This window comes from Brachyhypopomus gauderio, chromosome 8, assembly GCF_052324685.1.
Source record: "Brachyhypopomus gauderio isolate BG-103 chromosome 8, BGAUD_0.2, whole genome shotgun sequence".
Lineage (NCBI taxonomy): Eukaryota > Metazoa > Chordata > Actinopteri > Gymnotiformes > Hypopomidae > Brachyhypopomus > Brachyhypopomus gauderio.
In genome coordinates this window covers 20911355-20921354 of record NC_135218.1, presented here as the reverse complement: position 1 = coordinate 20921354, position 10000 = coordinate 20911355, and the positions used below count along the sequence as shown (strand labels likewise).

Below are 10000 nucleotides of genomic sequence, written 5' to 3'. Positions count from 1 at the left end.
GTAAAGCTTCAGAGCAGGTGTGTTAAAGTGATTAAAAATTGTAATGGCAAATCTGTTGGTCAACGTAGAAGAAAAAAGCACTGACCATCTCCTCAACAACACAAGGTTGCAAATATGAACTCCGTGTCAATTCTATCGCATCCAACATTTGTGCAGCTTTTAAAATGCAGAATCTCACTGTGGTCACTTCTTACAAGTAGGGTATTCTGTGTATTTATATGTGCTGAAGTGTATGTGTGTATGACAAAGGTGTTTGTACGTTCTTCATTCGCAGTAATACATTGAATATGTCTTGCCATATTTTCCAGGCTTGCCTTTCTACAAAAGTCTAGTTTCAAATATTTACACAAAGGCAGTATTATATTACAATGGCAGCACATTTCTAATGTTACATTGGCCTACCCTTACCAAAAAAGAATACTTGAAGTTAGATTTATTAAGTAAACATAAGTAAAGTTCAAGTATATTTCCCTTGTTTACTATATGTAGTAATATCAGTATATTTGCTTGTTATTTCAAAACGTCTTGAGATCAAATTCGCCACTTTTTAGTTTATTAATGTGCACTTTAGCTCTAACAGTAGTAGATTTTGAATATTCTTTGATTTTACTAAATGTACTGCAACTACAGGGAACTGTACTAAAAGTGAACTTATAGCGGTACAATAACTTTACTATTTATTTGTACCCCACTATACTGTTTCCATCCCACTTGTTTATAAAAGTAAACGTATGCATACCACTATACTAACGCTCAGTGATTTCAATATAAATGTTAGCAAAGCAAGATATTGATTATGACCACTGCATTAAAAAACTACTTCTTGCAAAAACATAATTAGGCCCATAATGAGTGAAATTTACATGGATGCACAACAGCTACACTGGGTACTGTTGCTGCTGTCAAAAGATCTGGTAGCCATGGGAGAATATTTCCTGGGCACAGTGTGTTTACAGAGGGGTAGAAACAAGGGTAGAGTAGGAGGATTGTTAATCTATGTTAAAAAAGTCTCGTTTAATAGTTCTGTGACATAGATCCAGAATGCATTGCACTGAATCACTGTCTCAAGAAATGTGTTTTATCATTATCTCTTTGTGAACAATCACTAATAATTGAGTCAGACTACTACTACACTACAGGAGTCAAGGTCATTACCTAGTGTTTTGCACGTAAGATGTTTGCCAAGAAGCACAAATAACCATAGACAGACATACAATTTAAGAACCACGGGAAGTGGTATCAGCCGAGTTAGTGCTCTGGTAAGAACTCAACAAACAGGTGGGTCTTCAGTCTACGCTTGAAGATAGCAATAGACTCTGCAGTCCTAGCAGCTAATGGAAGATCGTTCCACCATCTTGAAGCCAGGACGGAGAATAGTCTGGAGCTTTGTCTTCCATGAGACTTTAAGCATGGAGTTTCGAGTCGGGCCAAGCTTGTTTAGGTGTTGTTTAGGTGTTGAAGTGATGACTTCTAATTTGTAATAACCTGACCATGCTAATTAGCACATTAGCTTACTCTGCCACATGTAAGTTGATGTGGAAACTGAGATGACTGATGTCTAAATACTTGCATGGAATTGGACGAGATCTCAGTTTGGTTGGAAGGGCTCCATGTGATTGGAATATCTCAGTGGGGTTGGAATACCTCCACAGGACTGGAATGCTTCAGTGGAGTCAGGTTACCTGGGATTAGCATATCACAAAGAGGTTAGATTACCTTCAAGAGATTTGAGTATCTCACTCGGATTGGAATTCCCTGGGATAGCAATACCGCAGTGGAGTTATAATACATCCATTGGATTTTAATTTCTCAGTGGGGTTGAAATACCTCCACAGGGTTGGAAAATCTCAGTGGGGTTGGATTCCTTAGGGATATTCATGGGGTTAGAATATCTTACATTCAAAAGGTTGAATTGATGTAACAGACACTCGCATACAAAACAAACAAAAGACACACAACAACTATCACACAACACAATTGTCTAACAACAACAGCACAAGACATGCAACCACTATTACACAAAACAAATACCTAACAACCACAGCACAAGACATGCAACCACTATTACACAAAACAAATACCTAACAACCACAGCACAAGACATGCAACCACTATTACACAACACAACTGTCTAACAACCACAGCACAAGACATGCAACCACTATTACACAAAACAAATACCTAACAACCACAGCACAAGACATGCAACCACTATTACACAACACAACTGTCTAACAACCACAGCACAAGACATGCAACAACTGTTACACAAAACAAATACCTAACAACCACAGCACAAGACATGCAACCACTATTACACAAAACAAATACCTAACAACCACAGCACAAGACATGCAACCACTATTACACAACACAACTGTCTAACAACCACAGCACAAGACATGTAACAACTATTACACAAGACAAATGTCTAACAACCACAGCACACACAGAAAAGCAGGAAAACAGGAAGCCCATAACTATTATTACATAGCTCACTAAACGTAATATTTGAAGATTACCAAATCAAAATCAGTTTTTGGCTTCGTTATAAGACAGCATGTGAACAGTTTAAAGGGATCAGATCCAGATGGTAAGGCAGGAGTGAACTGTCCAGACTAAGCTGGTCTAGCTTTAGATCTAAGTCTGTATAAAACCCTCCTGTCTATGACACACACACACACACACACACACACACACACACACACACACACACACACACACACACACACACACACACACACACACACACACACACACACACACACACACACCTGCTGTAATCCCACTCAACCAAAGCATAAACTATATAAAAATCTTTTAAATATTTTTTCTGTATTTTTAAATTTAAAAGAAAAATAAGACCTACTGTTGGCAATTCAAAATGTACGCTATGCTTGTGATAGTGAGAACTGTGATTTGAGGGTGCATTTCATTTGATGGAGCAGATTTGTAATTAATTATGTTGATGTGAGTGACTTTCTGATTAGGCCTCCACTGATTACAGAGAAACTACTGTTGTCACCAAACTGTCAAATCGATTTTTATGCAAATAAAAAATTTAAAATACCTATAACAGAATATGTCCTCAGATTTATGAGCATAACTAAATAGCACAGTAACACCAACAACAGTTTTGATTATACAGCAACACCTGCAGACTAAACATCACAATACCAGTGTTGCTAGACCAAAGGTTCAATCCAATGGGAAGGTCTGATCAAACCTGCTCATTTAAGCCTCAGTGGTCTCACTCCAAATGCTGACAGAATGCATCTTCCTCAGTGGCAGGGAGATATGAGCAATAGAGGACCTAATGAACAACAAACTGGTTTGGTATATATGCAGTCCAATGGGCAAAATGAATTATGACACACACTAAACACTAAGTTGGTATGACGATGGGGTCTAAAGAGACCAGCTCATCACTTGGGACAACACAATTACTACACATCACAGTTGTTACCATGGCCTCTCACATCTGTTCTTCTTCTGAATTAACCAATCCAACATTCGGATCAATAAAAAACATTTTAGTATGATAAGTCCATCTTACAAACTATCTTAGAATCCAATAATTCAACCAATATCTTCACCTCATCTACTGACTCAGCCCAACAGCATAAAGTGTGGAGAGCGACACACAACACACACACACACACACACACACACACACACACACACACACACACACACACACACACACTGCATCACACTCACCTGCCATATGAGAGTTGATAGTAGCATTAATGGTCAGACACACTTTCAGAGCGGGCGGTGAGACAGGTGTGTGTCACCTCCACTATCTCCCCTCACGTGGTGTTGGGATGATTTATCAATTCACAACTTCTGATCTGTGATGCTGTGTGTTTATTTATGTACATTACAGGACAAAAATATCACGACTATATTGGAAAACCAGGGGACTACATAGATAAGCATGGGAGTCATCCTGATAAGATAATGCGTTTTGTACAAGCTACATATTTGATTTACCGAAACTGAAAGGGCACATCTTTATGATCACTGAAGTTAAGATTGAGAAAAAAGTCCAAAAAATTACATATTGGTAGTTATTATATTACATATGTAGGAGTTGACAAATAAAAAAAAAATCCTTTTCTGACCTGAATGGTAGTTTAGTCAGAATTTATTTGATCAGCATTTTCATTTATTGAAGCTTCATATGTCCTTGTCAGAGACGTAAACCATAAAGCTGACATTAACACGCTGTCAAAGGTTGGAATTAGAGAGTGAGAGAGACACACACACACACACACACACACACACACACACACACACACACACACACACACACACACACACACACACACATATATATACACACAGAGAGAGAAAATACACACAATAGTGAGAAATATCTCAACAAGAGAGTTAGAGAGGACAGGGCAACCTCTCTCTTACCTTCTCTCCACTTCCCATAATTATCAGAGTTCAGACAGAGAGGACAGTACTGAATGGATAATATCCCCTAACATTAGAGAGCTACTATCAAAACACTAAAGCCTGTCTGTTCTTTTTGTGGTACTGTGTGGTGCACATTGTGTAGTGTTGTGTGGTACCTGACATGTCTTATATCCTGCTCTCAAAGGGCTGAACCTGTATCATCTGTGCGTGTCATACCGTATGGCCACTTACAGCCATTAACGCCGTCACACATTCTCAGCAGGTTTCTGGCGTGGTTACTTACATACACATGATGAATGGTGTTGTGCTGCCCTCTATTGTTTAATCTGGACACTGCAGGTAAATCACTAATGGTAAATGTCTAAAGGTAAATGTTTTTTAGACATCATGTATATTAATATATGATTCATAAGTTACATACATAGTCATGTTTATCTGTACAGAGTTGTAAATATATGTTACTTTACATTTTGCAGCCTGGACGTGGAGCTAAAAAATCTTAATAAATAATAAGGGGAAGGCAACTTACTAACAGGCACTGCACAGAGATGGTAGAGAAATTTGTTATATGCAAAACTAAAGTAAATACAGCAAAAAATAAACAATCCCAAGCCAATATGCACAAATGTAAGGTAAATGTATCGGCTGTAACATTACATTTCAATTAAATATAGCCTGCAGAGGCACAGGGCATTGTGGGAGTCCTGGCTGTGTTCTCCTCTTTCCTGACTGGCCCACTCCTAAATCCACTCAAATGCAGAAGCAGATGCCAGAATGGGGCTGCGTTGTAGCTTTGCAGGGTTGTACTTCTGTGAATGTGTAGCCCTGTGGGGTTGAAGCTCTGTGGAGCTGTATCTCTACTGCCCATTAAGGAGATGAAGGTGTTTCTTTAGTAGGACATTGGGCTATTCTTAGACTGACCATCTCAAGTGGATACTACAATGCACACAAAAGAGAGAGAGAGAGAGAGAGGGTGTGTGTGTGTGTGTGTGTGTGTGTGTGTGTGTGTGTATATTTGTGCCTGTGCGTGTGCACGTGTGTGTTTTTGTGAAGGACATTGAAACTGGAAAAAGTGGATCACCTCCACCTAGTATAAATTTGCTGCAGTCCCTAGAGAAACCAGAGTGGCTAGTTTTTGGGTGAGCACTGATTTCAGACCTGTGGCTGATCACCTAAAGACAGCCTGCAATACCTGACCCATAAACACTCTACATCTCTATAAAACAGCCTACCAAACCTCACCCATACATACTCTAAACTCACCAAAACACAACCTACCACACGTAACTCAAACACGGACTACAAAACCTCACCCATTCCAGGTGTCAGCATTTCCGAATGCCCAACGCCTGTGGCCAAATCAATTAATATCTTGGCCAATAAAAACCTCTTGCCATGGAGGTTATTTCTCTCAGTTTAAGAAAATCACCAGACTTCCTTCATATTTTCACATTCTGTAATATAAACAATTAAACACAAAACTTCTTTTACTTATTTTTTATTTACATGTGAGGTCAGTAGGTTTAATGGACACAATGACACAAACTCAGATTCTGTCTGGATTCTCCAAAACTATAAAATTTTCTGTTACTGTAACGTGTCCGCCATGTGACATTAGCTAGTGACAGCTTCTATAACTCCAAGCATTTCTTTGTAGACTGCCATGATAGCTAGGTTATTAAATGTGGTTTTTTGGTCAATGAATGTGCCGATAGTAAATAAATTAATCCAATAAAAATTTGGAATTGAGGGTGAAGCGGAGGAAGGCCATGGCTGGAGTATGACTTCAGTATAATTTAGAGAAGGATGTGAGAAACGTGTAATCAGTTCCAACGCTCATAATTTACAGCGAGTAGCTAATTCAGGAGATGAATATTCAGAGGCTTGACTTCAGTTTTCAACATGAGCTTTCAACACGAGTTTTCAATCTTCAACAATCTTCAACAAGCCCAGTAAGACACCGAGAGGCAGCAGGAGACTCGTGGCTCGTGAAGGTGGAAGTAGGTCAACAGAACTGAATGAAAAAATGTTCAATCTAGTTTACCACACTAATACTATTGTGACTCATTCTATTGAAATTTCAAAATCAGTTAATCACTTGGTAATGACAAACTTATAAGACCTTTCAAGATGTTATACACCGGCATTGATACTGTTCTGTAATGTTCTTTTTAATGTAAAGTTTTCAAAAAAGTTTTTTTTTTTTACTGTTCTTGAACTGTTTCTTAAAGATGGTTATAAAAATACATTCTTACATTTGACCACAAGACTATTGTTGGCCTGAGTTGCCAGAGAAAACGTATCTTATTATTCATGTACCTCTCACCCAGCCATAGTCTATGACAACCAAACACAAGCTGCAACTCCTCACACACAGAGCCTGCAACACCAACACAGCCTGCAACACCTACACAACCTGCAACACTCATACACAACCTGCAACATCTATACACAACACTCATACACAACCTGCAACACCTACACAACCTGCAACACTCATACACAACCTGCAACATTCATACACAACATGCAACACTCATACACAACCTGCAACATCCATACACAACCTGCAACACTCATACACAACCTGCAACACCCATACACAACCTGCAACACTCATACACAACCTGCAACACCTACACAACCTGCAACACTCATACACAACCTGCAACATCCATACACAACATGCAACACTCATACACAACCTGCAACATCAACACAACCTGCAACACCAACACAACCTGCAACACTCATACACAACCTGCAAAATCCAAACACAACCTGCAACACTCATACACAACCTGCAACACTCATACATAACCTGCAACATCCATACACAACCTGCAACACCTACACAACCTGCAACACTCATACACAACCTGCAACACCCATACACAACCTGCAACACCAACACAACCTGCAACACTCATACACAACCTGCAACACCAACACAACCTGCAACACCAACACAACCTGCAACACTCATACACAACCTGTAACACAAACACAACCTGCACCCATTTATACACAACCTGCAACACTCATACACACCCTGCAATACCTCACCCAAACACAGCCTGTAACATCTCAGCCAGAGACAGCATACAATAACCCATGGGCTCCAACACCTCACCTAAAGACTACAATATTTACCTGAAACAGTCTATGACATCTCACCAAAACACAGTGTACAGCAACTCCCGCCCAACACAACCCAACTTCCAACTCCTAACCTTTACATGGCTTGCAACAAATCAACAACTCAACAAAACATAACCTTCACTCGCTCACACAACACACACAACACCTCACCCATACACACCCAAGCATCACACATCTTCACACTGTACAGCTGTGGGTGTCCCTTTGTAAGGGGCTGATGGTAACTTAAACAATGAGGTCTGGAGGTGCGGTGACAGTTCAGACAGAGATGCACCAGTACTATAAATAACCATGGAAATGAATAAAAAGCAACCATAGAGCAACAACAAAAACACCCTGGGAGTGAAAATCAATTTGGTACACAAGTTAAAAGTGAAGGCACCTTGTAAAAATGCCACTTCTCTCTCTATTAAAAAAACAAACAGTTCAAATAAAGACAATATTCACGATTCTCAGCCAAGCCATGGTGTCTGATGTTGGCCTTAGTTTTGCATGGCATCTTCAAATCTATCAGTGTCCATAAACTTATTTCAAAGAAACAAAAATCTGAGATGCTATGTATATGAATTTGAGGATGAGGTAATTCCTCTTATCCAGGACAGCTGCTCCATAACTCTAGTGTTCAGCTAATGCTTATTTTTGTGCATTTTTATAGATTACAGTGAGTCATACAGCCCACTGTCGAGTCTGTGAGACATTCCTTAATCCTGGCTTTGAAAGAAGGGATTTGTGGGTCTGGTTGTGTCTTGAGTGCTGTAGCTCATCTGGTAGAACAGGTTGTATCAGCAGCACCAATGTCATGGGTTGAGTTTCCAGACAGCTCTCATGCTCTTAGTCTGATGAAGATGTAAACTGCTCCTAGTAAGAGTGTCTGTTAAATTCTCTACATGTAATACAAACTTACACTACTTGTTAGCTACATTAGCTTCAGGCCTCGAGTACAAACCTACAGAAGGAAACTTCAGATGCCAAACGTATCTTGGCCGATGGACAGTATTTGGGGCAAATGGGAAATCATGTAAAACCTTCTTTTAACATGTCGTGACGTGTCTCAATTTGTTGCGGAACAAGGAAAAATCGGATTAAGGACAAAAACAAATAAAAAGTTGTAAGCAAGATTTTTGTCATCTTGAATTTTATCAGCTGGGCTCTAGAGCAGAGATGTGCACTCCTGCAGAGGACAGGCTTGGAGGGTTCTGGGTTTGTGTTTGATTAACAGGAGGCCGTTGGCCTGTGGAGGCTGAGCTGAAGCTTCTTGGACTGAGGCTGGATCAGGAGTGGGAGAGGGAGAATGGAAATCAGAGGAACACCAGAGGCTCCCCAGAGCAGGAGACTCGGATATAGAGATCTCTCACCATTCTCACACACTGAACAGATCATATCTTCAACCCTTCCCCCTCTCTCTCTACCTCCCCCTCTCTTTCCGTCTCTCAGTAGTGAATGAGTGTGATGTGTGGATGCTGGGCGGTGGAATGAACAGGAGGAAAGAGGAGAACATCGGACTGCTCCCATCAACAGAACTGATAATGAGATGCAGACAAGGAACAAAGGATTTGTCTGCAGCAGGGGGTTCTGCGTTAAGAATGGCTTCGCTACTGAAGAGGAGGAAGAGGGGGAGGAAGATTAGTGGAGAGAGCTAGAAAGCTCTGAATACAGTTACTATAAACAGTCTGTTATTCTACCCATCACAACGTTAGCATCACTGGCTTTGTTGTTTCATTTGTGGAGTGGGAACATTAAGGACTCAGTAGTGTTGTTTTTATTTAAATCTAAAACTGCATATATCTTATCTTGATGGGGTTAATGTTTAAAACTAGAGATTTTTTTGTCTTCACAAAATTATAAATCCATGGGGAAAATGTTAAGCTTGTTAGTGTTCACCAACATAACCAAGCAACGCAATCGAATGCAAGCATTTTGAATTTTCAGAGTAGGCACAAGGCTGAACCTTTATGGGCTGCTGGCGTCCTGGGTCGGGGTCTCTCCCCTCCAGCGCCCTATCCTCGAAGCTCTGGCAATCAGAGGATCAGTAGCCTAGCACAGCGCTTAATTAGCGAACTTAATTAAGTGCACTTCAGAGGCTGTATGCAGTACGGAGTCACAGAGGGACTACGGATGGAGTGATAGAAGAGAGAAAGAGAACGAGAGAAAGAGGGAGAATCAGAGAGGAAATAGAGGCTCTAGGGCATTTCGCCATCTCTGAGAAGCAGAAATGGACGGTGTCCAACGTGCAGTGATGTGAGTACAGCGTGTGTCATGTCTGGATGGCGGATGCGATTGTGTGTTTATGGCAGATCTGAGTCCAGACACAGACATGGCGTCCAGAGGCTGGGGGTTAAGGAATCACAGTGTGTTAAGCACTACTGGGTGGCCTGGTGAGCACGTCTTATCGCCCCTCATCATGCTGGTG

The 10000-nt window shown here is 40.5% G+C and overlaps 1 protein-coding gene across 2 annotated transcripts in view; it reads right to left on the bottom strand.

Moving 5' to 3' along the window:
* The window catches only part of plppr2b (phospholipid phosphatase related 2b), a 27541-nt gene that overhangs the window by 14627 nt on the left and 2914 nt on the right, over positions 1-10000 (bottom strand). The window lies entirely within an intron of this gene.